Here is a 27169-nt window from a genome sequence, read left to right on the forward strand (position 1 = left end):
ATGTGAAAACACCTTCCTGAGATAGCTAAGAAATACCATTAACAATCCCACAGCTGCAGGGCTGTGAAAAGATGAGGTACAATAAGCACTGATGGGAAACCTCAGGAAAAATCACTCTACAGTGAGAAGTTAGATGACCCATTTAGTTGACAGTGTTTTAGCCAGCTCTCTTAAATAAATGGAACAGAAACAACAATAATTTATCATTGTTCTACCTCCTTGTCTCTCCTACGAACCTGAATGCATTAAAGCTTTGTGACTCTTTTCTGCACTACATTAGGACATGAAGTTTGATTATTCATGCATGAAATTATTAATTTTTGTTTTAACTTATGGAATATCCATTGCTGTATCAATGCTGTGATGAAAACAGTTCTTCACTGTGTAATTAACACCTAAATGTATCCAGGTATGACTATATCAAAGAGAGCTAAGTGGCAATGATGCCATTTACACCAGCTGTCTAAACTGTATAGGAATTTTCTCCTTCTGTTCCTTTCAGAAAAATTCCTGTTCATGCAAATCACATAATTCTGTGAAGATTCATCATTTTTAAGAAAAAAAAAAATTGGAATACGTTTGTTAGAAGCATAGGAAAGATTTCTTATGCACAAAGAACAAACCCTTTTTCACACCCAGCTAAAGACAGAAGACCCAGGCATAAGTCTTTCCTCTCAGTCTCTCTGAGGAGAGACCTGAAAAAGACATTCTGTATCCAATGTAAGTCTTCTGCATTGTTCTTTCATACTTTGTTTATCACCATCATGCATAACAAGATTTTTTTTTTAATATGGAAGTTTCATGAGCGTGAAAATGAATCTTTATTCAGTTGCAAATCAACTGAGTATTGAGATTTGCTAGAATTGAAAGGTACCCTGCTACAGTTTTCTTTCAGCCTCGAAATCATGTCCATCAACACCACAGCAACCATTTAACTATTTATCTTTGCCTTGAAAATACATTGCAGAAATAATGCATAGAAGAAACAGATTCACATATGATGTACATTCAGCTTTTAAAGAGGAAAATAATTATAATCTGTTGTGGCACAGAAGAGCAAGGACATGTATAAGATAGCTACATCAGTAATAAAAAGCTATACACATTCTCTAATAGCTCAGTATTTTTGTGATACAAACCAGATGCAACTAGACCACTTTCTCTCAAAGCTAATCCTTCCTTCCTTGAGATATGTAATGCTAATTTGTTTTTGATTATAAAAGAAGCACCCAGTTTCCAAGCAGAATAACTCAAGAGAATAAACTAGTGGAAAGCTCTTTGCTATTAATTTTCTACTATTAGGAGTGTGTCTCTTTCTAAGAAACACAAACATGAATTTACATAATATCATTCTGAATAATTATTTTTTTTCCTGAAAGGGCTTTGTAATGTAGGTCTAAGACCCTACACTGCTTTCAGGGTTTGGGGGGGGTCTCATCCACATATCTGATCCATACCTGTTTGGTGGTGTTTTTTCAAAAACATAACTACATTAATTAAATCCTCATAATATTGCTCAATAAGATTTAGTAGAGAATTAACTTGCTTTTGATTTCAGTGAAGGAACAATTAATTAAAAAACTAGTACTATGGAAAACAGGGAGTTAGTAATTTTGTTTATAAGGAGAAAAGGAGAATCAAGTCAGAATCCAAAAGATTTGATGAATAGTTGTCCATTACTAAAAAAAATAAAAATTAGTTTGCTTCCTAGTTTCCTACTCTTACCACTTCCCTCTCTTATACAAATGGATTTTTTTTTATATTACCATTATAAGACTATAGATTTATGCAAAAGATTTAACGTTTATTTTAATGTTGAGATTTACCTGAATTATTTCAGGTATTTGGCTTACTGTAGAGTTTCACTAACACTTGAGAAAGCAGAGAAGACATGAGCTTGTTACATGGATGGGCGAATGAGTGTCCAGCTGTTCTTAAAATGGATTTTACATCAGAGAAAATGCATGGTTGAATGACATCCTTTGGTACCACATCTCAAAAAGGATGCAAAGAAAATGAGACACATTCCAACCTTGGTTTCCCAGTGTACATTTCAAAGCATGTTGGTATACTGACATAGATGGAATTGCTTCACTTGTGATGTAGATGAAACTTAATTTTTGTTCATACAATCAACCAACAAGTAAAATAGAATTTTCAGGCTAACACCGAGTTAAAAATTGATTGGATATGTGGGCAGAAAAGAGTGCTTTTATTTAAAATATTTTCTTGGAACAGAACCTCAGACAATTCACTTGTTCCACACAGTGATTTGGAAAGACCAAAGACAATATCTACAGTGCCATGAGTCAAAGGCAGGACTATTTCAATAAATACTTTCTTTGAGTAATACCTACAAAATAGAGTGCTTGTTTACAAGCTCTAAGCAAAAACAATAGTTTGTTGTTGCAGTGATGTAAGTGGCAGTATTTTAAAGATACTATCCTGACAATTTTCACTTGGAACATACAATAAGAAGTATATCAGCTAGCTCTATAGGATTATTTCACCATCTCTCGGATGGATTTTTGAATGAGACAGACTGTGTAAAGGAAAAGTTTTGAAATTTCAGTTCTGTAAGAGGAAAAATTTTTTTTATTATTTAAATCCTTTTTTTGACTAAAAAGAAGTCCCTAGAACAAGTTTAACTATTCAATGTTTAACAGAGCAATAGATGGGACAGCTATGAGAGTTTTGTATGAATTTTGCTAGAGATTATTAAGCAGTCACATTAAGCGGGACATCTTAACACTATGTAGATATCAGTCTGTAATTTTTTAGCCAAGCAAAAGGGAGGACTTTGGAAAAGAAAAGATTTTTAAGTGTAAAGAAATCAAAGAAGAATGAGACAACATATTATTCAACAAGCATATTTTTGTTTCCTTAGTGGAAAATTCCTGACTTATCTAATGTAAAAAGTGCTTTCTTTCTTGGACCTGTACTTACTTCTTTGCTTCCATTACCAGATATCTCTGAATGACTCAAGGAAAATGACAGACCTACAAGACTGGATCACTAGAAAAGTTTGTAATTAAGCTACAATGAAGCCAAAGGCTGATATTACAAGAAAGTAGGAGGATTAAAACTAAGTTCTAGGTTTAAAGAAGTTCTGAGATTTTTCTGAAAAACTGAAAGACACCCTGCTGAAATCTGAAGGCTTGGTTCAATAAGAAGCAAATGGTGCAGAAGGAATTTCTTTTAATGTTAAATTTGTCGAGACATTTTACTAATTTTGCATGGAACAATGCTCTCACACTCCTAAAGTCCTGAATCAGTTCAGAAATGTTTGATTGGGCTACCTTCACTGAAGTGCCTCGGACTTGTTGACTGTTCATTAATGAGGGATACCAGGTACTTAAGGGGCCTATAGTAGGACTGGCAATAGATATTTTACTGTTTGAAAGAAAACAGTAAAGAAAGAGTGTGAATCCTTTCCATAATGATGATGTAAAGTTCTAAGTGGCATCTGAGTTGATAAACAATTTGATGGTGTCCTGGACAGAGAAGGGGGCAGAGACTAACACAGCGTGGGTGTGGCCAAGTTGCTTAATCTAAACCACCCACATCCTCGCTGTTGTTTGTCCATGTATTTCACTGTTTTCAGGCTAGGGGAGACTGCAGAACCTCTCCTTGCTTTACTGCCTTTGTTGCCTAAATACTATGTGGTGTTGGGCATGGGAATCATTGCCACTTTGCCTTTGTCTGAAGACCAGTTTCTAATCATGTCAATTGGGAGCAGCAGAACTCATTGATTTTTTTGGATCAAGTTTTGAAAAGAACCATCATCAAAAGTTATTTCCATTTGTAAAGCAGAAAATCTTTCCATCTGGAAAGCAGAAAAGAAGTATAATGTTTATGTCCAGTTCAAGTAAGGTTGGAGATACTAAATAATCTCCTAAGAGAATTATTAATTTCAAATTGCAATAATTTCTGAATATGTAAACCAAGTTCAAGTAGTCCATAATCTGTTTGGGTACTAGAAAAGGAAATACAGAAATCCTTTTCTTGTCCTTGTTTTTCACATATTCATAGCTTCAAGATCTCGAAGAGAATCAGTCACTAGCACTAGCTGTAGCAGACTCAATGAAATCACAGGAGGAAAAGAAAATTTAAGTCTAGACAGATAAGAGCAGGCTGATTATGCCAAACTATTTTATAGTACTGGTAAAGGCAGGAATACAAAGGTTGTGGAAAACACACCGAGAAGCTAACTTATTTGGGGAAAATGATTAAAATGATACAGTCATTACAAAATGAGGCTGCAGTCATAGCTGCTTTTATAAAATGAAAGAAAATACTCCTATAAGAGAAGGCACTAATGCATTTCTAATACCTTAAAAATCCATGTCACTATTTGTTGTGCATATTATATATGCACAACAAATAGTGACATGGATTTTTAAGGTATTAGAAATAAATATATACATATATTATTAAGCTAATGCTGCTTTTTCTATAATGTGCTCATGGTAGTTTTCATATGAGGTTAGAATGAATACTGATGGACATTTAGTCAATTGGCTATAAATCTATGTAACAGGTTATTAAAAGGATATAACTTGTATAAAAACATCCCTAAAAGACAACAATGGGGGAAAATAGTATGTAGGATAGATTATCTCTCTTTTACCACAAACATCTCCTCTTTAAAATGATCATTTTGTCCCTCCCAATTTGCATAGCTAATATTGCACTAATTGAAAGCTGAGACCGGGAGTTTATGATATTCTTGGACTTCTTTAAACCTGCATACAATTATGTTTATTTATTTCAGTAGGCCCATTGACATGAATATACATTATCATGAAGGAATACAGCACTGTCCTTGAAAGTGTTATGACAAATATGTTGCTCTTTATTTCTGAATACCAGAACCTAAAATGGTTATAATTTGAAAGCTAGTAACCTAATCTCTCTTTGCCAAGCAGTGGAAAACTTAAATTGAATGGAGAGTCAAGCAAGATCACAGACTTTTTTTTAGTATGCAAGTCATTTTTTCCTAAGTATTGAATCAACAGAAATATCCAAACATTTATTGCTTAATTACTTGCAGTTTAGGGGTAAACACACAGAGCTGTTTCAAAGTGATTTATCCCTCTCTTAAACTGCATACAATCCTCTGTTAAGTGTGTTGATTTCCATTTTTATTTGCATGAAAGAAAAACAATTATTTGACATAATTACTGGCATGCTGTTGACAATTTGTCATTTGATTCATCCAACATTGATATTTTCAAGGGCAATTTCTTAAACCTGTTGTGATATTCTTACCATCCCTGTAAACAGTAAAGGGTGATTTTTTTTCTTTTCCTGCACTGTTCTCCTACTTTCCTTTTCCTTTTCTTTGTGATGAATATTTCAGAGTTCTGTGCAAGGTCTTGATCTGTGCATTTATTTACTTTCTTCTTCATTCATCTTAGTAGTACTGCAGAAATATTACCCACGCCAAAAGAAAAGAAAAAAGAAAAAGAAATCGGAAGGAAGTAACTGACTGTAAAACAAGCAATATTCAAATTCAATTTAGCAGTGGTAATTTTAATTGGTTTGAAAAGTTGAAACACTTCCATGCTTTTATAAATAAAAGCTCATATGGAAATGAAAGATCTGCAATTCAAGCTACTGAATCATCTGCTATGGTACAGTTTAGACTGCAAAAAAGAAGCATCCGCTCTTATTCCCTGAATTCACTTCAAATATGTGAATTAAAATGTTTCCACAGCCTAAATGGTAAATAGTATGTTTCCAATGTGCTTGTATGTCCTTTTTCTTAAGGAGTCTCTTCAGGGCATGCTACCACTAACTTTAATGATTCACAAGTTTTTTTCTGAATTGGTCACTCAGCTCTTGAGGGAATAATACTGTGTACACTGTACCTTAATACACATTATTACTAAGAAAATAAACACTTCAAAGGAGAGTTTAAATATCTCTTGCCACAATGTTGTTTTGGTACAGGCAATTAAATTTTCTCAAGGCTAGCTATACTCTAGGTGATATTTTGTTATTAACAACTGTTTCAGCATTTCAAATTTTTAATAAAATACAGCTTCTGATACTGAAAGATGTTGGATACCCTCAAGTGCTATTATATTAAATGGGAATAAAGAGCTTGAAGTACCTTATAGATATTTGGAATATTCATTCAGGTCTGCTACAAATTAAAATTCATTCAGAACTTAATGTTGGAGTATACCAACACATGTCATTCTCTCCAAGTACAAACTTCATAAGCAAAACAATCAGGGCTATAATAAGAAGTACCATGATGATTTTCAAGCACTATACAGTATCATTAAGCACAAGGACACATATTTAAGAAAGAATCTGTGAAAGCAGGTTAGATATGTCCTGATTTTTCCTTCTTTGTAAGTCATTACTCTGCAATTTAAGTTTTCCAGCATAAAGTATTTGATATGGTTACTGCTGTATTAAAGATTACATGCACATATCATTAAAAGGCACGATTTTTGCACCACTGTGTGATGCAAGAAAAGTGAAAAAATCTATCATTCCTTCTGAAAAAAAACCACCTCTAGCTTTCTAATTGACATGAGCTAAAAGACCTATTTGTCAAATGATGTAAAAGATCAATTTCTTTCCTCAGTCTTTTCAAGTGTAAATTTGAACTCCACCCACATGAAGTTTAACCAAGTCAAATTATATTGAACTGTGAGTCTCTATGTATATAAGCAATAAGTTTCCTGTAAACCAACCCTGAATTTCTGAAATTAATTCGAGTAATTTTTTTTCTTATTAGTATTTACTGCAAAAAGTGGGAAAAATCACTTAAGGAGAAATTGTTTTAAGAATTAGTTTATCTGCCACAGTTCCACTGCTCTGTAAGGATGTTCCAGCTTTTTCTGAATTAAGTGTATCTGATATATCCATGCTTTTCCTCAGACACAATGCATTAGGTGTTATTCCTCAGCCCACTTGGCTGGGACAGAGCAGACTAGGGAAGCACAGTTTGCATTTGTATCTCTTCCTCCAGACAGCTATTGTCTGTGTACAATATCCTAAATATGAGTCTCAAAAGCTGGACATCTGAAAAGCCTAGTATTTAAGATTTAACCTAATTTGGTGTGATTTGCTTTCTTCTGGTGCCACTCACCTTTTCAATACCTTTTTGTTAGTACTAATGAAGAGGAAGTAATTACACTTCTAATAAATGTGATGGCACCAAATGATATGGTTCTCAGAAAAAGAACATCAAGAACATCTAAGGAGATCTACAAATTTTTCTTAACTAGCTTACTCTTTTGACTTGACTTGAAAATCCAAAATATAACTGACTGAATATACATTTATTATCATTTAATGGAAATAACAAATATTTTAGTAACTATTTCCATTTAATATTATGATGAGACTGAGAACCATTTCAGACTGAAAAACATGCCCAGTACTGCTGGTTAGAATATACAGATGGGGTATAAGAAATCCCTTTCTGTCTTTTCTTATATATAGGAATGAACAACAAGAAAGAGTCCTGACTGTTAGTCTTGTTCACTGTTCAGACAGTTTAAGAAATAGAGGTACAGAAGGAAGATGTTTTCTGTGTTATGTTATGCTCAGAAATTTCGTTCAGTACAATGGAAAGAGTTACATTTCTTTAAAATATTCTGTTCTTAACAAGAGCCTATTGCTAAATTAAAAGTGGCAAGTTGAAAAATTGCACACCAGAGCTATACTAACTCAATATACTTTGTATAGCTCACACAAAAAATAAGGAAACATCATCTGGAAATAAACATTCGTTGGTTCTGCTTCCCACCCCCCCACCCCCCATTCTGAATTGAAAATTATGTATCTATCTTCAGGGAAAAAAACCCCAAAAAACAAAAAAAGCAAACAGAAAAACCCAAAACAAATCAAACAAAACAAAATCTCCTCTAAAGTGGTTATTTTCACTCTACTCTTGTCTTACCCTGTAAATTTTAAACATGGGACTTCATGTGACATATACTAACAAGAATATTTGGAGGTGAGACAACTGATGAAAGCTTGCATGGCATCTGAAGAGTAAACTCTTTGGGTATCTCTTCAAATACCAACATCCAGTGCAGGTTCTTTTCCTTTACGAAAAAGTATTATTTTTCAGCATGCAGTCTTCTGTGAACAGTCTTCTGATGCTAAGTAACTCCTATATACCATAGTAATCGGCATTTTTTGCAGTTTCAAAATCTTCTGGCTTTGAATCTTTTCCCATCCTTAAGACCTTAACCATCCTTATCATCTACACTCTTTTCATCTACTCCTGCTGTGAACTCATTGATATGTGGGACAGAAGCTGCTGCATGAAGGTCACAGACAGAAAGCACACTTGAATAGACAGCACGTTGTTGAATTCTGGATGCAACTTTGCTCTAATACACTTCTTATTATCATAAAGAATGTCATACAAATAACAAAGAAACCACAGTTTACAAAGGACAAGGGTTTTAGGACAGGGAAAAGTAGGCAAATGGTGACTCTTAAAGGAAGAAGTCGCCATTCCTGACATTCTGCTGGAAGAACCAGAGATTTGGGGGAAAACTCAGGAGGAAGAGCTTAATCTTAGAGTATCACAAGAAAGACTTGAATTCTGTATGTGAGTGATAGAGATGCATTTCTCATCGGGCCACTTCATATTGTGTGTAAGCCTGGAAATACCTCATTATTAATGCTACCACTTATTGCTGTATTCTGAGTGTCTTTTTTCTTGTTATTTCTCTTCTATTTTTAGACTTTTTCATTAATTTAAAAAATTTCATGATGCTACTAGAAACTTTTTGTACTAAATCTTCATTACTGATTTAGACAAAAGGATTGAGTGCACCCTTAGCAAATTTGCAGGTGACACCAAGCTGAGTGGTGCAGTTGACACACCTGAAGGATAGCATGCTATCCAGAGGGACCCAGACGAGCTCAAGAAGTGAGGCATGGGAATCTCATGAGGTTTAACAAGACTGAGTGCAAGGTGATGCACCTGTGCTGGGGCAACCTCCAGTATCAATGCAGGCTGGGAGATGAGCAGATTGAGAGCTGCCCTGCCGAGAAGGACCTGGGGGTGCTGGAACATAAATGTCCAATTGCAGCCCAGAAAGCAACAGGACAGGAGGCCAAGAAAGGTGACACTGACCTCTGGTGAAACCCCATCCGAAGTGCTACATCCAGTTCTTAGGATCTCAACACAGGAAATTTTATCACCATAAAAAAACAAGTCAGTCGCATTAAAAACATTGTTCAAGACCTTATATATATATAAACATAAAGAAATATTAGTTAAAACTGTTTTACAGAGTAAGAGCACTCATTAACTTGAATGGGGATCAATGATCTTGCGGAATTTTTGGTAACTAAATTTTGTGCACATACACATATTTTACCGGCTTGTATCTCACTTCTGAACATATTGCACTAAAGAACTCGGTTCCCCTATACCAGTCTTAGAGGTCAGTTTCTAAGAGTATATCAGAAAGTTAAACTGGATTGAGCAACATGTTCTGTGACAGCAAAAAAATATTTCAGAGACTGTTGCACATAATGGTGGTAACATTTTCACAAGGATTTCTCTTTGAAGAAATCATGTTTATAAATTTATAAATTTGTCATATATTATATATTAAGAAATGTTGTACATTAATAATTAATATAAGAACAACAAATCTGGATGTGTATTTATCATTCATGTCTGTCCTGAGTTACGCACTTGAATTAGCCATGGTCAAAAAAAAAAAAGACACAAAGAAGAACAGTCCCATAAATATATTGAAAATTTATAGTCTTCAGTTTTAATTCTCTTTCTCCATGCACCTTAAAATAAGCTGCTTCTTCATCTCATGCCAGGTTTGATTTATGGCATTCAATGCAAAAATACACGAATAAAAGGCATGAATACTTGTTATCTCCTAGTAAATTATAGTCTTTCACAAATTGGTATTTTATAGCCTGATGTTAAGGAATGTAAATATGAAGCACACTATAAAGGCTTTGTCAGTTATCACCCGAAGGACTTACAAAGATTGTTCCTAACAACTGTCAGATCTTTAACTAACAATCAAGTAAAATAATGCTGGAAGCTATGGGGAGACCTTCAAGTTACCATGTAACAGGGAATTTTTGCAGATTTCTCTGCAATAACAAAATGGCATGAGTGCCTATACATATACATGCACATTTCTATGTAAGATGATATCAAGAGGAATCTGGGAAATACCACTGAGTAGGATAAGGAGAAGAAAGAATCTCAAAGAAATTCTTTAATGTCCTAACTAAATTTATTTATTTGTTGGTCTTTCTCAATGAGTGTCAGGAAGATGTGAAAACCATTTTCAGGGAGATATAAACTGAACATTTTCACAACTATTTTCAGTCTCATAGGTCCATTTTTAATGAAAAGCCCAAAGAGGCTAAAAGACAGAAATAAGTGGTCAGATGGGAAGAGACAGCAGTTTGTGATTATAAGGACCTCTCTATATAACCTTTCAGAGGAAAATTTCTTGCAATTCTTCTAATATTTTTTCCCAGAAAATCTTGGTTTGCTAAAAGGATATAAGTGAGGCTTTTGACAAGGATAGAATTGCCAGCAAGAAACACATAGAAAAATCCAACATGCAGATAATCTGGCTTTCAAATTTCAATTTCCAGATTTCACATTCATAACAATACACACTAACAAATTTTACCTTGTTCTATTCTGTTTCAAGTAAATGCATGCCCTGTTGGTTAATTGGTTTGACTTTATTAAAACTATCTAATTAAGTATGAAGCCACTCAGAGGAAAGGTCACATACAGCAGGTTGCTCAGTGTTTTAACCAGCAGAGTTTGAATATCTCCAAGCATAGAGAATCCACATCTCTGGACAATTCCTTTTCAACCACCTTCAGAAATAAGGTTTTTTTAAATGTTTAAACAGATGTTGTTGTATATCAGTTTGTGCCTGTTGCCTCTTGTTCTTTTCATTAGCATCGCTAAGAAAATTCAATCTTCTTTATTCACCCCATCAGAGATTTACACACAATTATGAGATCTCCTCTTGTTTTCTCCAGGCTGAACAGTTTCATCTTTCTCCCCCTCTTCTTGTGTGAGAAATGCTTCAGTCCCTTCATTATCTTTGTGGCCCTGTGCTGGACTTACTGTAGCAAGTCCATGTCTCTCCTGCTGCTGGGAGCCCATGGATGTACACAGCACCAGTAATGTGCCTTACCAGAGCTGAGCAGATGGGAGGGATCACCTCATTTGACCTGCTGGCTATGCTCTGCCTAAAGCAGGAATTCTTTCTAGATGAAGAATACTGAGAAGGTGCTGGTTGGGTAAAAGTTCTCATAAATACATTCAAAGTGAGGAAGAAGTGAAAAGCAGCCAATTGAATTCTCTTTTGAGCATCTAGATTCAGTCAGAGGATCTGCAGCCTAAAATACTGTATGGTTTGCAGGTATTATGGATCATTTATAAAATAAAACTAAATAAAACAGAATACCAGTAATATATGTATCTGATTAACTGAGTTTTTGATTTACTGCTCCTGCTAGAGAGATGAACGTGGCAAGATTTATTATTATTTCTTGACTTTAGGTCAAGAAAGGCTTTTGGAAGGCGCATCTTTTATTAATTTTTTTTCCTGGTTTTGCCTGTTTTTCACAAGTTATCATTAAGTGTACTTGTATGTGAAGGGAAACACATTGATTTGGGAGTATGCACACCCTAAGATTTTTAATGTATGGCAATGTTGCCATGCCCAGTACCCCGTCCCTTCTCTTTCAAGATCTGTGATCGAACAGACTCTCTCACTTGTCTCAGTTTTGGGGTGACCAAGTAATGTACATAAATTGTGACATTCAGGAAGCTTCCTAAATGTCACCTACATAAATTTATGTCATTGCAGGTGACTAAGTTAGCTCTTAGATCTGTCCTGAGATGACTAAGTCAATCAATTGTACTCACAAGCACTATCGTTTTCCCTACACAGTTCTCCCACTGTGGGGTTAATGCAAAACATACTCCATGATTACACACTCAGCAGTATTGCATCCAATCTTCTTCACTGAAGTGATGACTGGAGTTATTTTCTTTAATTTTCTAAAGTAATAGAGGAAAATTATTACCATGAGCTGTTACATTACTCAGAAAAGTGGTTTTCAATTAACATGACCTGGACTGAGTAATCAGGAAGTGAGCTGTATGTTGGTAGAATTATGAAAACAACCCAAACTGTTACTGTGTAGTGTAAATACAGAAAACTTCTTACACAGTATAGTCAGTTACATCTTTACCAAGTGAGCAGATCTTGCTTATTTGAGAAGTAAAGAGCACTCCCCTTGCACTCTCCCACCAACTATGTTCACCCATTAGCAGCTTTAGCTGTTCCTCTGGGCTGTTTGCCCACATGGGACTTGTGGAAGGTAGAACAGTTAGCTAAGCAGGAAAGGAATTGATCTCACCCAGGGAGGCTCCTTGAAAACTGTTCAGTTGAACCCAAACATAATTAAAAGGTTATATCTCTATTTTGTAGCTGAGCCAATAAACATTAAAGGAGATTGTGAATTCTTAGGCTAGATATCATGCAGCACATTATAAAATGTGCTCTTTTCTTATTTCAAAAAACTGGAAAAAAATTGTATTCTGTTTTAATGATGAAAAATTGAGGTTCAGACTTGCTGAAAGTAATGGGGACATTTATAAGAGATCTGAAAACTGAACTCAGACATTTTGATTCCAGTACAGTTTAAGAATCAAGTCCCCATTATCATTAGGCTGAAATACAGGAGAGTTCAGGGTATGGACTACAAAACTGAGTAAGCTTTCAAACTTCTTCAGTCAGCTAATGAGCAATATTCAAATTGACTCTTACGAAAGCTCTTAAAAAAAAAAAAAGTTAGGTACTTGGGACTTTATTATACTCTCTCTTTTGCATCAGTTTTCAGTCCAGTCTTCCAATTTTAGGTTCTTCATCAGGTCTTAGCAAAGTACAGAATTTTTGTGTGAAATTAAGCTGCCAAGTTTAGTTGAATTTGTATCCAAAAAAAATATTTCTATTTCTCTTTTAAATGTATCTCTAAAATTATACTAAAGTTATAATTGAAGAGTTTAACATAAAAGTATGAGAAACTGAGATAATGGAATTCATGAACTTACTTTGAACCCCTAAGCACCAGTTTGCCGTCTTTATTTTATTTGCATATTTTATTACAGCATTGTGACATAGCTCTGATGTTGTTTCTGTCTTCCCCCCTCTGCCCATAAAATTTGAAAATAAATTGTCAGCCTTTCACTAGAAATGGAGGATTATTGGAATATGATCCCAATATTGCCGGATGGAACATGCCTGGGCTAGTCTGGCTCTTGCTGCTGGCCAAAGGCGGCAGCTGTGGTGGTTTCACCTCAGAGACACCTTTGGCTGGCTGGATGCTGCAGCTGGGCACTTGGAACACTTGGAACAGTTCCTGCATGCAGGAACTCAGTTTTACCTCTGGTGGAAAGGCCTTAGGCGATGGTGAAGGGAAAAGGAGATGGATTCTGCCAGAGGGTTTAATCCAGAGCTTTATTCCAGGGTCACAGACCTCTGAATCTTGTAACAGCTCCAACAGAATACTGACTGTGTGGTCACCGTGTCTTTTAAGTCCCAGGGAGAGGGGGAGGGAAGGGACAGGTGAGCCACCAACCAGGTAGGAGGGGGGAAGGCTCAGGGGACAAATGACACCTGGATAGGCCAATGACCCCAGGGCTGAGAAGCATCTTTTGAACTTTTGCCAATCAGACGATGCCCCTGCTGGAATGTTAAGACGGACAGACAGCACTTAGCAAGGGGGCAAGGGGGAGGGGAAGGGAGAAGGTATTGGCACACCTGGGAGGGACTGGGATAGCTGAAACAGGATATTGCATTACACTGCAACAGAGGATGTTCACTTAATATATAGAGTTACTGATCAGACTGTGTTTGTGTTTAAAAAAGGATTTTCTTGTGCATAAGGAAGGAATCCTGTGCACACATGTTGATTTTCAATTGAATGTTCTGTGAACAGTCTTCCTGAAGTTAGCTTCTACTTGGAAGTGTTGGAAACTAAACATGCACAGAAACCTGCATAAGGCCTAAAGAGAAGCAATCTAAAAAGATAAGCGACACCTTATTTTCCAGTTATTAAAATAGAGCAGAGCATGAGCTGAACTCTCCCCATACAGGTAAATGACAGCAACTGGGGCATTACTGCAACCTCTTTTCCCAGCTCTATTGCTTTTGTCACCACTTCTGTCTGCCTCACTGTTGCTCTGATTGCTTGCATTTATGTTGGTGACAGGAGCAATGACAGCAGGCACAGCAGCAGGCAGCTTCAATCTCTGAGATACATCTTCATTTTGGATATCCCTTGGAAAAAGAATGTCTTTCATATAATAGACTATGAGGAGTAGCACGATGTGCAAGGTGGATAAAGGATGATTGACACATACTTTACATAAATTCTTGAAAAGCAAAGGACCAAAGTGTAGCAGGAAATGTAGGTTACATCTGGCATTTGTTTTTGTTGGTTTTTTGTTTTGTTTTGGGGTTTTTTTTTGTTGTTCTTTTGTTTTGGAGGGGTTGGAGTTGATTTTTTTTGGGGGGGGGTGGTGCTTGTAGTTTGGGGTGGGTTTTTTCTTTTTTGTTTGTAGTTTGTTTTGTTTTGGGTTTTTTTTTGTTTTCTTCTGGTTTTGTGGGTTTTTTTTGGTTTTTTGTGCTCATACATTGGAATAGGTATTGGAACAATTTATTCTCAAGGAGGAAAATGCAAAGGATATTTTGACTAAAACAATGAACTCTTTAAGGGAAAGATAAAGGATGAACGAAATGAGCTGTAAATTTGTAAAAAAAAAAAATTTATTTTATTATTTTCCTATTCATAGACTGAGGGAAAAAGAAAAGAAAGAAAAGAGAGAGAAAACCCAGAACCACATTCAGGGCCTTCAGGTTTCCCCTTCAGAAAACATTTTCATTTTTCTGATTGTTATTTCCTTTTATTTGATATGAGACAAGGAAATGGTATTTGCTGAAGGGTTCTATTTTGAGTAACATAAAATCTATTAAGTTGAAGCACCACACAGCAACAGTATTGTAGTCCCATCTGAGTCCAAAAGGTGACATTTGCTGATTTAGTTCATTAGTTTTCTTTGTCTTCTTTATGTGTTCATTTATTATCCCTTATTTCCTCATGCCCACTGTAACCAACCAAAGATGCATATGAAAGTACAAATAAAAAGAAGCAAGAGATTGAAGAGATTTACAGAAAATGATAAACTTTTAAGGTTAAACTGATCTTCTAAACCCACCAGTAAAGAAAAAAAAAAAAAAGAGCATCACACACTAATTCTAGCATTGCAAATTCCTGTGGAAAAGAGTATTCCTCAACTCTTGCCCAAGTGTAAAAGAGACACAAACTGCTTGCACAAAACAGGGAATGACTCTCTTTCCTTATCCTTGGCATTGGCTCAGCTCATTTAGTCTTAGAATGAGAGCTTATGCTTTCAGCTGGTGGTTATAGAAAGTTTTTCCTCCTCCACTCTAAAGCAGCCACACTGCTGTTAGCAATCAGAGGTAGCTAGTTCTACCTGTGCTAAGTGCCTGGGCTGGTAATTATAGCACTTTCTTTCTCCTTTTCTTTCAGGAATTTATAGCTCCCCTCAAGCCAGAGAAGAAGAAAAGGGACAATTATCTACAGAAAGGGGAACAAGGAGGGAGTAACAGAGGAACACAAAAGACATTTGTAATTTCTAAGAGTTTGAGAGAACACAAGTGAAACAAAGCTAAATAACGTTTAAGACAGAAAAGTTTTAATCTGCTACCTGTAGCTCCAGTCTTACATAATTCAGAAGCACAGTTTCTCTAACTTTTAACAGAGTTTATTATTAAATAAAAGTGCTTTCTCTACAAGTGATTCTTTGAGAAAAATTATTGAAATGAAACTTGGTAAAAAAGTAATGATAGCCTGGACTGCCCTTGACTTTATACTGCCATACGCATAGCTCCACTATTACATGTTCCAGGCCTCATGCACAGTGCAGTCAAACAAGATTGTAATAAAGGACAAATCTTTATTAGACCAAAGTAGTATAGCTGGGGGGAAAAAAACTCAAAAACTAGACAAGCTTTTAGGCACACAGGCCTTTCTTTAGTTCTGAAACAGAGAGAACAGTTACAACTCTAGAGCAGAACTTGGCAGAGTTTAACAAATAACGTACTAACAAATTGCCCTCTGAGAGAAAAAGTAATTGGTACTAGCAGAATATAAGAAATGTTGCAGGGAGAAGGAGCAAAAAAAAATAGGAAAAGAGATGTGGTGAATTTATGTTACGGGAAAAAGAGACACATACAGAGTTGTAGGAGAACAATTGCTTTTTAGGGATATTGAAGGCCAGTATATCAACTCAGTGATTTTCCTTTTCTTTACTGTTTCTTCTTCTTCCACCACAATAGCAGCAGCAGCACCAATGCTGGGATACACTATTCAGTACAGCTCTTTAGGTAAATAATGTGCTATTACATTTCAATTGCAAATGCTGGCTCTGCAGGCAGGGCCAGGGCTCTCCTGAACTCCATGCAGTGTCTTATTCTCTTGAGACAGTCGTTAATCAGAATTTTTCAGAATAGTTTTAGAATTACCCCTACACTACACTGATGAATGGTCCCAAAGACCCAGTAAACCTGTCCTCATGAGCATTTCTTGATTGTTATTAAAATCTTTTGCTTCTCTGAAACCTAAGGGAGGACATGGATATTCACAGATGTCAATCGTAATGCCCAGAGCTTCTTGGCTGACAGAAAGGAAAAAACTTAAACACAGAACAACTCTTTTTGAAGCATTTTTGGTGGGTGATTTTTGGTCAGGAATGCTGGAGAATATGATACATTTTACACTATTTTACTTCACTTTTTTTTTCCTGATAATATGAATTGCATTTTGTGCACAGATTAACATGATCCTTTGCATTATCTGATTATCTTCTATGACTCTGCTATAATGAGCTCACACTGTTACTTATCACAGTAATTGGCATACTGTATATTTGTCTTTCACAGTATTAATTTTGTATTTTTAATAATATTTGCCTTGTAAAACTGTGCTTCCTGTTATTGTCTGGACTGTTGCCCAAATCATTAAGAGAAAAAGGATGCTTAGATGAAGGGGAAGGAATCTTTTTTTCTAATGACATGATTTCTGCCTATACATTTGTATGCCTATACATTTAAGGTCATACAAAAGAGAGGAATGGGATTGATTTTAGCTTGGTGCCATCTTATACACCATATACTTCACAAGTATTTAAGATAAATTAAGGTTTTCAGTCCGTAATTTACCTTGACAAGTGCAGATGTCTGGAGTAATATGAAATAAACAACCCCTCAGACTTTTTAGATCTTATGGACTAAAGGGAAAATAAAAGTTCTCAGTGAAAATGTACATCTTGGTGTTGCAGGTGTTTTCATATGGTCACCTGGGGCAATTCTGATCCCAGAATTTTGGGGAAAACCTTAGAAAAAAGAAAATTGATCTATTGAAAAGCTATCAGCAAATTCTACCCTTGGCTTAAAATTTTACCTGGCTTTATGATCTTAAAAGTTCACACCACCATATGTAAACCACAATTTTATGTGGATATACATAGTAACTTTGTCAAATTTTGCTAACCACATTTTTACCATAAATTTCTATCATGGGCTGATTTCCATTTGGAATAAAAACTTTTTACTACTTATTTCTGGCACTAATCTATTTGTTATTTAAAAAATCATTACATTTTTATTTTGAAAGTCTCTAATTTACAATCAAACTCAGACAGTATTTCAGAAATTTTTTTCCTATGAAGTTTCCATTTGTGTCTAATTTGCACGAATAAAAAGTATAAAGTAAAAAACCCCTAACCCTTAGATTTCAGGAATTCATTAATTAGCTTAGAAAATGTTCATCTTTGCTAGAACAAGTTCTTGACTTATGAAGAACAGGAAGAAAAACATTCTATACTTCAGATCTAAAGATCTGGAATTATGGTTTATTGCTTACTTTTTAATATGTCATTAATATTTACAATATCTGGTTTCCATGATTATTATTTTTAAATTTTCCAGTACTGCTTCCATTTCTATATATTTCCAATTACCTAGCAGTACCTGTAGAAATATAAATTACTACCTAATAATGACTAATTAAAATTAAGATTGTTTTAAAATATTTTTAAATTTATATTTTAAAAATAAATTATAGCTCTTTCTATTTAGTCATGCTGCATTTGTTGATTGAATAAACGAAAACCAAAGTCATTTATCTCCACTAAATGATTACACTCATATCATGCCATTTTGTCTACAAGAAGGGTAGAAATTAATTAATGTCTTTCTTTCGAATTCCAAATTCTAAAACTGAGACATGTCAGAATTCTCACATAGATGAGGTATATTGCACTCAAATTATCCCTATAATGTTTTTCTCTTTCAGTCTTAATTAAATAGTTTATGGAGATCCTATCAAGCAACTGCTTATGCAATGAGAATATATACAACATTCCTATCAGCATTTCACACAGCTTGTTTTAGCTTAATTAGATATGATTTTTTAGCCTCTTATGAGTGAAAAATAAAATTTATTTTATGACATCATTCTTGAATAGTATTAAAAGCAGCTGAGGCTAAAATTCTAGGTCTTACCAAGAGCTAAGTTCCAGGGCTAGTATATAGTTCCAGTCTAGAAAGCTGGACTGGCTTTATAGAAATATCAAATTTTCCCTGTAAAATTCCTGTTGCTTTTCTATCAAACTTTCCCTGTAAATTTCTTAAAACTAACAATCTCTTCTTCAAAAAACAAACAAACAAAACCACCCTATTTTACTTCCCCTCTATTCTCATGAAGGAATTAGTTTTAAATATGAAAAACTGTAGTTATTATTTATAATATGCTCCAAAAATTTTCTAATTCTAAACTCTCTGTTATTTGCTTTCTTCAAGAAAGATAGAATTTCATTTCTAAGGTGCACACATATAATTTGTGAAGAGATTCAGCAAACAGAGCATTCCAATATGAATATCATATTTACTTATTCACTTCATGCTTTCTTTTCAATACATGAAAGAAAGATTTTACAACCCTCTTGCTGGGCTGTACAAAAGCTTGCCATGAAACACTAAGAAATTCCAGATTATTCAACATCAAAGGCTGATGGCAAACTTTATTCAGTTCTGGTCTCCAGCAGCTCCTGATCATTGTAAACAAACAATATTGAGAACTGGGAAAATACACAGCACAGGAGTTTGTATTCTGAATAAAATCCATTCTTCCAAGCAGAGGATGGAACAAGGAAATCACAGCACTCTGTGAAAAGAACAAGCCTCATGTATTCTCAAAAAAAGGAGACTAAGGATGACTAAAAAGTGAAATTAACAATCGTATTTGAAAGTCAAGCTAATAAACCAGCTTTTCAAACTTACAGCCTTTTTAACATAGTACTGGACTTTTTAAGGGAAGTTAGCTCTCATTGAAAGAAGAGTCATAAAGGTTTGAAATGATCCTATAGTTTTTGTAAACACCTATGAATTGGTTTCCATATAAATAGAGCCTACATGGGGTACAACTCCCAAATGGATACTGAAGCTATACTGAAGTACTCTGTGTACAGGCTGGGGCTCATGGGAGGCAGAAATCAGTCTCTCCATCCTCTTATTCCCTCTATAAGAAGGAATGCAGTGACAGGAGTCAAAGACTATAAGGAAAGTGGGATACTAAGGAAGCAGCATGTTTGAAACTTAGCGGTCAAAGGAACCAGTAAAAGATGTGGGGCTTGATTTTCAGCCTGACATATAACATTATTGCTTCTACTTCAGGTCTTGGCATTCATGGATTCTTAAGTGACTTGATTTTCCCTAGCATCATACAGAAAAGCTATTTACTTAAGACTATATTTAATTCATGGGAGATGGGTTTAACAACATGTGTCATCATGGCTTCCAGGGTGGACTCTGTCTAGAGTATTACATGAGAGCTTTGCAGTGGGTTAAATCTGTTAAATCAGCTTTTCTCTGTAGGAACCAAAGCCTTGTTTCATCAGGGGCTGGGGGATGGATACATGCCCAGTTCTAACTTGAACATAGGGTTGTGAGACAGAAACAAGACTATATCCATCCATGGAAGGCAGAAGAGCCTTTAAAAATCTTACAGCTATGTGACTGGAGGCAAAAAAAAGAACTTGAAGCTCTGTATTACCTCTTCTTGTTGGTAAAATGAATGTAGTGATATTTCCTTTCTTCTGCCCCTTTCTTGTCTGCTTATAATTCAAGCCAAAAAATTATATATAATGTCAAACTATTACTAAGACATCCTAAAGATGTATAATTGACCTAGAAATGTCAGAGATTTCTTTCTAAACACAGCTCTTCATTGATATCCTTAGCTTTCCAAAAACTGGTATACAAAGCAGATGCACCACTATATAACTGAGATTCATTCAAGATGTTTACCCTTCATTTCAAGTGTATTCTGTTGCTGAAAACAGACCATCAGGGGTGTTTTGTGGTGGGGTTTTTTTGTGCCCCTTATCACATATCACACCCAATTCTGCCATTTCTGGGAATGTGTTAGTCATGTTGCTTACACAATACACTACTGAAGGACTTAAATACTACAGTCATTATCACAGACTATATCATTTTGAATAAAATCTTTAAGTTCTTTTGTCTTGCTTTTCTTTCCCAAGACATTGTACTCATTTTTGTGACAATTCAGCCACAGGCCATTTGGGGGAATGAAGATAGCACATTATAGCTAATTTCCAGATGGACCAAACAATGACAGCTGCAGCATCTGGTTTTAGCCAGAAGCCTAGGGTGTGAATGCAACCCACTCAGTATTTCATGCACAGTCAATGAATATCTCTTATCTCCTGATTACAATATACTGACTTGGAGTGGTTATTAGAGTGAGTTACTGCTGAAAAGTGACAGAATCAGACAGTCCTCACAAACTCTTTCCTCTAATATTTAACTGCCTATTAAAAAAAAAATCAATGTAGTTAAAAACCTAATATTAGTAATTACAGAAGAATATCATATTGGTGTCAGAGGTTCTACTGTGACTGCAGCAAAAATTGTAATCAGGGTTCAGCTCTGAGCTTTGCAACAGCTGAGCACATCTGTAATTATATGAATTTATCAGCAATGGCAGGAGAAAAATACTGCTACAATCATTAAGAGACCGTTCATTCATTCATTAATTTTTTTTTGACACTGATGATGCTTCCTTCAGTTTTGGACCAGAATATTATTTAACTGAACTAGTACTCTACCAAGTGTGGTTCAATGAGTACAACCAATTGCTGGAGTGTATTCAGAGAGCACAGACATTCCGTTGGAATAGATTTCGCCAAAGAGATATTTTAGTTAAATTACTGTGCTGTTTTAGTTCTGCATTCACAAAGAGTTGGATAAATTACCTTTAAGTGTTCAAAAGAATTGGACCAAAGACTCATTATTTAAAAAAAAATTTAAAAATGGACAGCTCTTGATTTGACCACTCAATCACATCTTTGAGCATTTACCAATCCATATCATTTACCAATACCATCTCAAATGGAACTTCTTTTAGGGAAGTACATTACTGATCACAAAAATCTTTGAATGATTTTTAAGAATGTTCCTGATATCTACTTGAAGTGTGTAGGGAAGCAGAGGCTGTTTTTAAGAAATACTCAGCATTCATTAAAATGCAAACTGGTATTGTAGGCTGCATTTAATTGTTCTTACACCATATTGTTCAAATCAGAAGTATATTATTGTATGGATGCCAACTATTCCAATGCACACGGGTCTTTTTTCAATATTGATGATAATAAAAATTTAATAGTGATCAAAAGAAAAAGAGAAGCAACAACAGCATTTATAGGCCTGTCAGTGACAAAAAGAAGAGTAGGGAAAATGTGGGCCCCCTCTGGAAGGAAGTGGGAGACCTGCTTATCTAACACATGGAGAAAGCTAATGACTCAATGACTTTTTTTGCCTCAGCTTCCACCAGCAAATCAGAAAAAAATAAGGGGAAGATCTGGGAAAAACAAAGAACTGCATAGTGTAGGGGAAGATCCATTCTGTGTCCATCGTAGGAACCTGAAGATGTACATGTCCACAGGACTGGTGGATGAAGGGACTATGTCACTAAGCATCATATATGAGAAATCATGGCTGTCTAGTGAATGTATGACTGACAGCTCTCATTATTCATGGCTTCAGTTTAGAAATTAGCAAAAATGATACTTAAGCCCTGTTTCAAATACTGTTAGACTAAATTGAAGACACAGAATATTTATGCGTTTTTACAAATTCGGTAGCTCCTTTCTAAAAGATGCTAATGTATGTGTAGAAATTTGATATGGAAAATGAGCTAAATTTTAATGAGTATAAATTCACATTATTTAAGGTTCTTACTAAGTGTTGGGAATATGAAGAATCTTTGTAGTTGAAGTAGCTATTTCACAATTACCCACTAGAATTTTTTGTCTATGTAATATGAATGTCTAGCAATGACTACCATTGATGGTAGATTATATGGTTCATTGATTTCACCTAACACAGTTACCATAATAAATCATAAATCCAAAAATATTGAAATAAGGCCCTAATAATTTGAAATTAAGTTATAAACATCTATAAACATAACATATAAACTATGATCCTACTTAGTGTTTCATTAGCCTTATGAGAGCATAGTGCCAGTGTAACTGTGGAGTTTTATATAAAACACATATTTGATCAGAAAAATTCTGATCTCTTAATGTATAACAATGAATCTAGCCTTTTACTATATAGTATGTATATTAGGCAATCACACTTGAAAACATAAACATTTCAGCAACATGAAGCACCCAAACATTTTAAGCAGTGTGCTTTATTTTATGTGTGCCACATGCTGGAAGCCACAACAGCCAAACATTGATGTGCCATTGAAAGACTATATAATACATAATGAAAATAACTTGTCTCTTATGGCAAAAATCTCATGACTACCAAATAGAAGTCAATTTGAGACTATTTCAGCTCTATTTATTATAACATAGGTGCCACTATAGCACAGCTAACATTATAGCAGCTACCCTCCTGGTGGTTCATATTTATGATTTACAAGTGTTACACTTAAAAACAATCTGTTGCAAGACTATTGAAGATTGTTTTATCAGATAAGAAAATCTTATGTAGGAATTGCAACTATTTGTTTCAGCTAGTTGAAGGTGAAACAAGGCATAATGAACTCTGCTTTTCCTTGGAGGTATTGCTCATTATTTTTTCAGCAACGAGTTCTTTCCTTGCTTGGTTTGGGTGAGGTGTTTCTTTCTGCCTGCATACCTGTAAACCAATTTAATTGGCAGACCCACACTTCCCTAGCTCGGTAAAGTAGACTGTATAATAGCTTTTCCTCCCTACTGCAGAGAAAAAATATTGAAAAAAAGTATTCTGCTCAAGTATACTTTGCCCTAGAGGAAAATTTGCAAATATATTCAATGACTCTGTTTATCACTTTTCCTAATGCACATGGAAAACAATGTGATTTTTCTTCCAAGTTTCTTTTCTAATTTTTTTTCTTATGTAAGTGGAAAAATTCTTCTTAGGTGAGAAATAGAAGCACTACTGAAGGTGAGACAGTAAAACTGAATAAAAGAATGAGATCCGTAGACATTAGTGAAGATTAACAGTAAAGAGTGGTTAAATTTTGCTCTTTTTGAAACAAACACTAATAAAGGAGCCAATCACTGTTTAGAAAATGCAGTTTCATTAGTACATTAAGTTACTAACTACAAAACAATATATTAGAAAGCAGTTAATTCAAATTTTCTGTGGAAAATAAACTTTTCTGCGAAAAATCAAGTGATTGTGTACATTTGCAATGCACTTTCATATTAAATGTGTCACTGATAATGGCAAATGCAGTTAGAGATATAATACTAAACGAAAGCAATTTTGAAGGCTGCATATAAAAATCATATTTTATCTGATTTCCTCTTTCAGTGAAAAGACCACTGCTCTTTACACTCTGAGTATGTTCAGCATTTGCTCAATACCTTGTATCATTGGAGGAAAAACAGCTGCTTTGAGAACCTGAATTGAACCTAAGTGAAAACCAGAGTCTCCTTATAGAGACAGGCTTCTTTATAAATACATCAGCATAGAACAATCTCAACCACATTGAGATGGAACCTCAGTTCACATATACTGCCATAAATCGTTCAGAGGCAACACAGATTGCTACTGGTGTAAGAAAAAAGGGGAGGAATAAAGGAACTGTACACTGATTATCTGGCAAAAAAAAAAAAGGCAGTTTGGCCTACGGATGACAAGGAAATTACTATCGTTTAAAGAAACAGCCAAAGAAGGGGAAAAATAACATACAGCTGCAGTGGAGAAAAATAAAACCTAAAACCAGAACTAGCTGAAATCAGATTGGACAACAAAGATGAGCATTCAGCTGCCAAAAACATACTATAAAATTGTATAGAACCAGATTAATGGTAAAGTCATTGGGAATCCAGAATATTAAATAACTCTAGAGTAAACATAACTGACGATTACTAGAGATAGAATATCTGGATGGGAATATTTAAATTGTTTGCAAATATGTTTACTGTATTTGCCCAGGATAATCCTTGAAGTTCTGCTTACATAAAATTAAATCTAAATATTCAGTTGCCATAACAACATAATATTAGTTCTCTAGTTTATTTTTGATCATTTGACTACAGGATTATTTGCTAGGATCTTTGTGACTTAAGACTTCAATGTGTCTCAGTATTAGTCAAATAAGGACTCCACATATTTATTTAAATTTCACAATACTGTATACTTTTACTCCTTAGAGGAGCAAGGCAGGCTTAAAGAATCTGATACTTCAATATCAAAACCAGAAGAAAATATTGTGCTTTTCTTGGTTGAATCACAGAAACTCTCAGAGAATAAAACTAGATAGATACAATTAATTTTTTAAAATGTTTTTATTGCCAGTATTAGATGACAGCACCACACCTCTCCTATCTACCGATCACTGTCCCAACCCTGAATTATACTATCTACTTAAGAGCCCTACTCTAAAATATGCCTTTTAAGTATAGTAGTGCCTGTAGGATTTTTTGCCACCCTGTTAGAGGGTTCTGTGCTCTGAAGGCTGCATTGCAGTTCCAGCATGGAAAAACCAAAACTGTGTTTAAAAAATGCAAAGTTAAATACATCCTCCTGATAATCTAGATAATTTTTGCCAAGTGGAGAGGATATCCCTTTTAATGTGTCTGTTCCCAGGGAAAAACCCAAAAGGAGGCAAATGTGACAGCTGTGAATTTCTGTCTATGCCTCCTGCCTGAGGAAAGCTAGATCAGGACTCCACGTTTGTCCCAAGAAAGAGGGAAACCTTCTACATCAGTGGGGCTAAATTTGTATTAGCATGTCCAGAGCAATGGGAGATAGGACTGTTTTACAAAGGCTAGGGCTAAAACTGACCAATTGTTACTGGTAGCAACAGGTTTAGCAGCTGTCCACAGACTACTCATGAATGTATTAGTATACAGTTAATTGTAAAACAGTTCACTCAGAACAGTTCACCCAGAAGGGGTCTTAACTTTCCACTGCTTCATCAAGTATTTATTGAAGGATCTGTAAATGATGTAATTTATTTGAATTGTCATAAGTTTACATTCTAAGAGTATATTCTGACTTTTGGCACAGTCCAATTTATCTTCTGACCCATGCCCTTCTCATCAATATTAGATGCCACAGTAAACCATGTACAAGCAGATGTAACTGTAGCAGATTTAGGGAGGGCATGGAAATTCTAATTGCCAAAGTTGCCAGTGGGACTAGACTAAGACATGTAAGTAAAAGTTGATTTTAACCAAAAAATACAACAAAACAATCTAAAATATGTATTCATTGAATGGGTGTGAAAACACATTCAATGAAGAGATAGAGGTGAAACCCAAAAATAACTAATAAAGGAAAGAACTAGCTCAGTATTTGGGGAAGGGGGGTCTACGTTAGTTCTTAAAGTTTGCCATATTTTTCTATCTTTTTTAGTTTTATATCTTTACCTGTCATGTTTCCTTGTTAGCTATTTCATACAATGAATTTTTATTCTTATCTCTTGCTCTGAAGTTATAATAAAATTGGTAAAATATCAGCCTAGAAAAGGTTCACATTCACCAAACAACCAAACATAAAGAAAATTATTAGATGTTGAATCAGATACTGATACTGATATCTGATACAGAATCAGATACTGAGTAATGTACCCTTTCAAAGGCATTACCTAAGCCTAAGTGGAAAGCTGTGTATGATTGAAATTTCTGAGCTAACACTAATCTCAGCTTGTTCATGTGGTTCAAGCCTGTGCCCCCTAGACAGGGCTTTTTCAACTCTTACAAGCAGTAAAACCTCACTGGTACAGCTCACAGGCTTAGCCATAATATCCTCAGCAGTTCTGCAGAGTGTTTTATTATGCTTACTATGTGAAACAGATATACCTTAAAAGGTGGAAAGAACATGAACATTAAATGATAAACAAAAAAGGAGAATCCTTCATATTTAATGCCTGGAGAGAAATTTCTTATTAGCTAGTTTAAAAAAAAAAAGCTAATAATTTATGCATGATTTTCCAGGTAAAGATTCCCATTAAAACATGTGAAGGAAACTTTACAATACATTTTGCCATTTGGGGGATTTGCCATTTGGGGCAAATTTATCTTCATATGTTACATAAAAGGACTGGAAAAAAATTGCATTGCTTAAGAGAAGATTATTGTGTTATTAAGGAAAAGAGTAGAAAAATGAATGAATGTATGAATTTAGTACACAAAACACTGTTGACAGGAACACATAGAAATTGTTCCTGTCAACAGTGTTTTGTGTACTAAATTCATTAACTGTTGTAGTGCAAAATGAAATAATGAACCTATAAAATCCAGTAAAAACATCAATTTTGTATGTGAGGAACTTGGATAATTCTATTATAATGCTGTGTAAAACTCTACAAACATTAATCAGAAATGAATAATTTGGAGTATGCATTTAGATAACAAACAAAAAAAGGACTTATCTATTGTTTAATGAAAGAGTTTTGTGGGTGACATAGGGTAAAAGTGAGCAAGGGAGGGAAGTGACAACTGAGTTCAGCTTGGAATCTGAGGAGCAAACAAAAACCTATTTTG

The 27169-nt window shown here is 34.9% G+C and overlaps 1 protein-coding gene across 1 annotated transcript in view; it reads right to left on the reverse strand.

The window, feature by feature from the left end:
* The window catches only part of NALF1 (NALCN channel auxiliary factor 1), a 443769-nt gene that overhangs the window by 141076 nt on the left and 275524 nt on the right, over positions 1-27169 (reverse strand). The gene's annotated exons all lie outside the window — the stretch shown is intronic.

Source organism: Agelaius tricolor, unplaced genomic scaffold, assembly GCF_023055355.1.
Source record: "Agelaius tricolor isolate 1412-34295 unplaced genomic scaffold, bAgeTri1.0.p SCAF_45, whole genome shotgun sequence".
Lineage (NCBI taxonomy): Eukaryota > Metazoa > Chordata > Aves > Passeriformes > Icteridae > Agelaius > Agelaius tricolor.